The following is a 6,000-nucleotide window of genomic DNA, read 5'->3' as shown; positions in this document are numbered from 1 at the left end:
GAAAGAAGATTCTTAATAGGTAAGTTTGACTTGCAAAAGAAGAATTTTAAAAGGAAAGTGATTTTTAATAGACAAGTTTGACTTACAGGAGAAGAATTTTAAGATGAGAGGGATTCTTAATGGGCAAGTTTGTATCATTATAAATAGGTGAAGTCTTTACAGGGTTAGGTATGAGAAAAAAGATGTAAGAGAGTTGTAGGGTTTTGTGGGATAGACCCCTCATAGGAGTATTAAGGCTCTACGTCTTATGGGTGTGTATGTTTATTTGTGAGTGGACTAGAGGAGATTGAGAGGGTCCACATAGGTATGATGTATGAAAGCATATGGGTATGTATTTGGTTATGTTGAAAGAGTGCACAAGGGTTTGGGTTTGAGTTTGTGTTTGTTTGGGTTGAAAATATTCTATAGGACTAGAGGAGATTGAGAGTGTCTTATGAGTATTGATTATTGAGTAAGGTTGATGACTTGATGTATGTTTGTAATTCTCTACAACTAGTGGATCTTATTTTTTATCCGTGGATGTAAGTCAGTTGGATCGAACCACGTTAAATTGTTATCTCTTGTGTGTTTGATTTATTGTTTGATTTTACTTTCACTGATGTGATTGGATTGGAGGCTTTTAGCCCAACAAATGATATAAGAGTTATGGTGTTCCTTAACAAATGGTATCAGAGCTGTGGTGATCTTCAACATGTGGTATCAGAGCTGTGGTGTTCCCCAACAAGTGGTATCAGAGCTGAAAGTTTAAAATGTGAGAAGAGTTGAAGATTCAAAATGTGGAAAGAGCTGAAGGTTCGATACGTGAAAAAGCTGAAAGTTCGAGATGTGGAAAGAGCTAAAGGTTTAAGATATGAGAAGTGCATGGTTTGAGTCATGGGAAGAAGCAAGTTCAGAAGAGCTCGATTCAAGAGAAAAGTTCGAGTTTAAGTTTTAACTATTGAGGATTGGTTTGTATGAAGCATGAAGACACAAGAGAAGAAAAGATGATTGTAAGACTTTTATTGCAGGTGGAGCCAAGCATGTCTAGCATGAAGATAGATGATTGATGAAATTTGAGTGAAGATGAAGATTGTTGGGAATATTGACTCAAATCTCATAAGAGATTTGTTTGAGATTTGTTTGAGATTTATCAGATATTGCTTGATGGACAATAAGACTTGCAAAAAAAAAATTCTAAGAGAAAGAGAATTCTTAATAGGTAAGTTTGACTTGCAAGAAAAGAATTCTAAAAGAAAAGTGATTCTTAATAGGCAAGTTTGACTTACAGAAAAAGAATTCTAAGAGGAAAGTGAATCTTAATGGGCAAGTTTGTATAGTTATAAATAGGTGAAGTCTTTACAGGGTTAGATATGAGAAAAAAGATGTAAGAAAGTTGTAGGGTTTTATGGGATAGACACCCCATAGGAGTATTGGAGCTCTACGTCTTATGGGTGTATATGTTTGTTTGTGAGTGGACTAGAAGAGATTGAGAAGATCCACATAGGTATGATGTATAAGAGCATATGGGTATGTATTTGGTTATGTTGAAAGAGTGCACAAGGGTTTGAGTTTGAGTTTGTGTTTGTTTGGGTTGAGAATACTCTATAGGACTAGAGAAGATTGAGAATATCTTATGAGTATTGATTGTTGAGTAAGGTTGATGATTTGATGTATGTTTGTAATTCTCTATAACTAGTGGATCTTATTTTTCATACGTAGATGTAGGTCAGTTAGATCGAACCACGTTAAATTGTTATCTCTTGTGTGTTTGATTTATTGTTTGATTTTGCTTCCGCTGGTGTGATTGGATTAGAGGTTTTTAACCCAACAAATGGTATCAGAGCTGTGGTGTTTCCCAACAAATGATATTAGAGCTGTGGTGTTTCCCAACAAATGATATCAGAGCTGTGGTGATCCTCAACAAGTGGTATCAGAGCTGTGGTATTCCCCAACAAGTGGTATCAGAGCTGAATGTTTAAAATGTGAGAAGAGTTGAAGATTCAAGATGTGAAAAGAGCCGAAGGTTCGATACGTGAAAGAGCTGAAAGTTCGAGATGTGAGAAGAGCTAAAGGTTTAAGATATGGGAAGTGCATGGTTTGAGTCATGGGAAGAAGCAAGTTCAGAAGAGCTCGATTTAAGAGAAGAGTTCGAGTTTAAGTTTTGACTATTGAGGATTGGTTTGTATGAAGCGTGAAGACACAAGTGAAGAAAAAATGATTGTAAGACTTTCATTACAGGTGAAGCCAAGCATGTCTAGTATGAAGATAGATGATTGATGAAATTTGAGTCAAGGTGGAGATTGTTGAGAATATTGACTTAAATCTCATAAGAGATTTGTTTGAGATTTGTTAGAGATTTGTTTGAGATTTATCAGATATTGCTTGATGGACAAGAAGACTTGCAAAAGAAGAATTCTAAGAGAAAGAAGATTCTTAATAGGTAAGTTTGACTTGCAAGAGAAGAATTCTAAAAGGAAAGTGATTCTCAATAGACAAGTTTGACTTACAGGAGAAGAATTTTAAAAAGAGAGGGATTCTTAATGGGCAAATTTGTATGATTATAAATAGGTGAAGTCTTTATAGAGTTAGGTATGAAAAAAAAGATGTAAGAGAGTTATAGGGTTTTGTGGGATAGACACCCCATAGGAGTATTGAGGCTCTACGTCTTATGGGTGTGTATGTTTGTTTGTGATTGGACTAGAGGAGATTGAGAGGGTCCACATAGGTATAATGTATGAAAGCATATGGGTATGTATTTGGTTATGTTGATAGAGTGCACAAGGGTTTGGGTTTGTGTTTGTTTGGGTTGAGAATACTCTATAGGATTATGAAGATTAAGAGTGTCTTATGAGTATTGATTGTTGAGTGAGGTTGATGATTTGATGTATGTTTGTAATTCTCTACAACTAGTGGATCTTGTTTCTCATCCGTGGATGTAGGTCAGTTAGATCGAACCACATTAAATTGTTGTCTCTTGTGTGTTTGATTTATTGTTTGATTTCACTTCCGCTTGTATGATTGGATTGGAGGCTTTTAGCCCAACAGTTAAAGCTTTTCGTTTATTAAATTTGTAGCCTATTTTAGGTGAATTTTCACAATGAAACCTTTAAGTTGTTATTGGTCTTGGTTTTATCAAGTTTATACAAATGAATATTGGGTGAAATTGGGCTGTGTTTTATTTTAAGAAGCTCAACCTCAAAATAGCCTGCGCATAATCATGCAAAATGATGTGCCGCTTGTGTTGATAGCTTGCATGCGAGGTTGTGTGGTGTGGGCATTTCTAATTGTAGATATCAAGAGTCGGGCACAAAAATGCTTGAGTGCTCTTAAAGATATGCAGGAGATCTTTAGTTTAAGTATCGCGTTTATGGTTGAGTGTACCTAAGTCAACCTTTTTTTTGTCTCTGTGTCCAACTTTTGTACCATGCATTCCATTGGCTCTCTATAAGTTTGGAATAAAGTAGGAAGGAGAGTTAAATAATTGTAACTTACATTTATTTGATGCTATATACAATTTTTCACGACTTTTATATTTATCCCCAAGTTTCTTAATATGACTAAATCTATTACTTGGTTAATTTTGCTTCTCTTACTTGCTTATCTTGTTGCTTACAAATAAAAGAGAGGCCCTTATTTAGCACATATGACTCTTATTGATCTAAGTGTGTGGCCCTTATAGGCCTTCTAAATCCTTCTATGGTCCCTAAACATTTCCTAGGGTCAACTAAAGCTTTTGCAGAATCCGGCTTATTCCAGCCTCTCGCTGAACCTCGAGTTTGGAAGAGTCTATACACTCCCGTTGAGTGCTCATGCCTAACAGGTTTCAAAACTTTCCCCGTTTAATCGCTGCTCTGCCCAGGGCCTTCCAGAGTTTTACTCCTGATTGAAAAACCTGTGCACATAAATGTTTTCATCACAAAAGAATAAAATATTTCCAGCTCTTGTCTAACCTTCATGTTTACCACGTTTTTTCAATACTTATTTTAGAAACATCAAACAAACAACAAAAGCATGATAAATTATTGAAAATTTTTAAAAATGTGAAAAATTAGGTTTTGTTTGATTTGAGTTTTTTTTTTTTTATTATTGTTTAGAAGACTGTTTTTGTTTTTTGTTTTTTGTTTTAAATGTGTTTGATGGATGAAAACAAAAATTATTTTAAAAAATAAGAAAAAATCAATCATGGAAATAATTATTATTAATAGAATATAATTATAGATATATCATATATATTTATTAATTAATAATTTCCAAAAGTATTTAAATATGAAGCTAATTTCTTAACTTGGAAAACATAAGCAAAAAATAATGAGTATTCATTATTTTCATAATTGAAAACATATTTTATTTTTGTATTTGTATTTGAATTCATTTTTATTTTTCATTATAAAAAACGTTGTCACTCTTATTTTTCATTTTTTATTTAAGAAAAAAAATAAAAAATGCCTCTGTTACCCAATACCATACAGTAACTGATTTTCAATGATTTTACATTTTTAATGCGTATGATGAATTATTTTTGACAACTACTTAATGAAAGATTTTTAATTAAAAAAGTATTGAAAATGTTAAGTAGCTTAAGCTACTTAATGTATTAATGTATTAAGTCAATTTTATTTAGAAAAATATTATTTAATTGCATTAATTTCTTTTTTTTATGTTTATCAATTGAAAATAATTATAAAATTATATATTTTTATAAAAGATTTACAAAAATTCTACAAAACATTTAATTTTTAATAGCATATCAAACAATTTTTATATCATAAATTCAGCATTTAATTTTTTAAAACTAAAAATGTAATACTTAATTTTTTTATTATTTATTTTTTTTCAATTTATCAAACAATAAATAAAGTAGAAGACTCAAAATGGAATTAATTTAAATTTATCAACTAATTCAAGTTGTAAAGCAATTAAGCGCAGTGCACACCCCCAATAAAAAATTTTATATTTTTTTAAATTAAAAAAAAAGACTATATTAATTCATTTAAGTTTCTTTAAAAAATTATATTTTTTAAATTAAAAAAAATTATATGTTCATTTAAATTTTTTTAATATTCATACGTGAAAAGAAGTTGGAAGAGTGCATGTTATCCAGAAATGGCTGCTAGAGCTTTGCATAAGCCTTAACCTCCACAGGCACAGCCCAACATAACACAGTAGGAAGTTGAGCCCAACGGCCCAAAACCACTAACGCCCCGACGAACACAAAACTCGCGTTCATCAAACTAAATCGTCTTAAGTTCTAGTGTTGGATTTGCACACTAGTTTATCAAAGACTAGCAAGAGAACTCATTAGCGTGAGAGCTAGGGAGATCAGGCCCAGATGTGCACGGGAGGTTTAGGTACAGGATCGAATTTTCTCAAAACAAGCAATCGAGCATGGAAAATGGGAGTTTAGCATGAGACGCAGACATTCACACTATTTAGATCGAGGGAAAGGGAAACAAAATAAAATAAAATAAGTAATGAAATAGAATATTTTTTTTATTTGAATAAATTTTTAATTTAAAAAAATTAAAAGATGTGGAAACTCAATAATTTTTTTTGTAATTTTTATTTTTATACCTTAATTTAGAGGAAAAATTACAAAAAAAGGAAGTTGAAAAATTTTTATTAATATTTATCGAGAAATAACATTAGAGAGTTCAAATTAAGTTACCATTCAGTTAATAAACATTAGATAATTAAAAATGATTTTGAATCCTTTTTAACAGTACTACTAACAAAAACACTACCGCTTATTTGTTATATTTGTATTAAAAAATAATTATTGATTATACCAGTGTTAAAAAAATAAAATTAAGTTAATGAAAGAAAAATATTCTTTTTTTTTAGTTATAATAACAATGTAATTAAATTCAAAAATATAAATATTAAATTTAATTTAGTTTATATAATTAATCTTAAAATATGATATTTAATAAATTTAAAATTCAAATTTTAATAATAATTATCATAATCATGTAAATGGGTTTTAAGTGTTTTTAGCTTAATGGGAATGAGGAGATTTTTAAA

The sequence above is a fragment of the Durio zibethinus genome, chromosome 3 (assembly GCF_047325235.1).
Source record: "Durio zibethinus cultivar Kanyao isolate XHJ-2024 chromosome 3, ASM4732523v1, whole genome shotgun sequence".
Classification (NCBI taxonomy): domain Eukaryota; kingdom Viridiplantae; phylum Streptophyta; class Magnoliopsida; order Malvales; family Malvaceae; genus Durio; species Durio zibethinus.
This window is presented reverse-complemented; position numbering follows the sequence as displayed.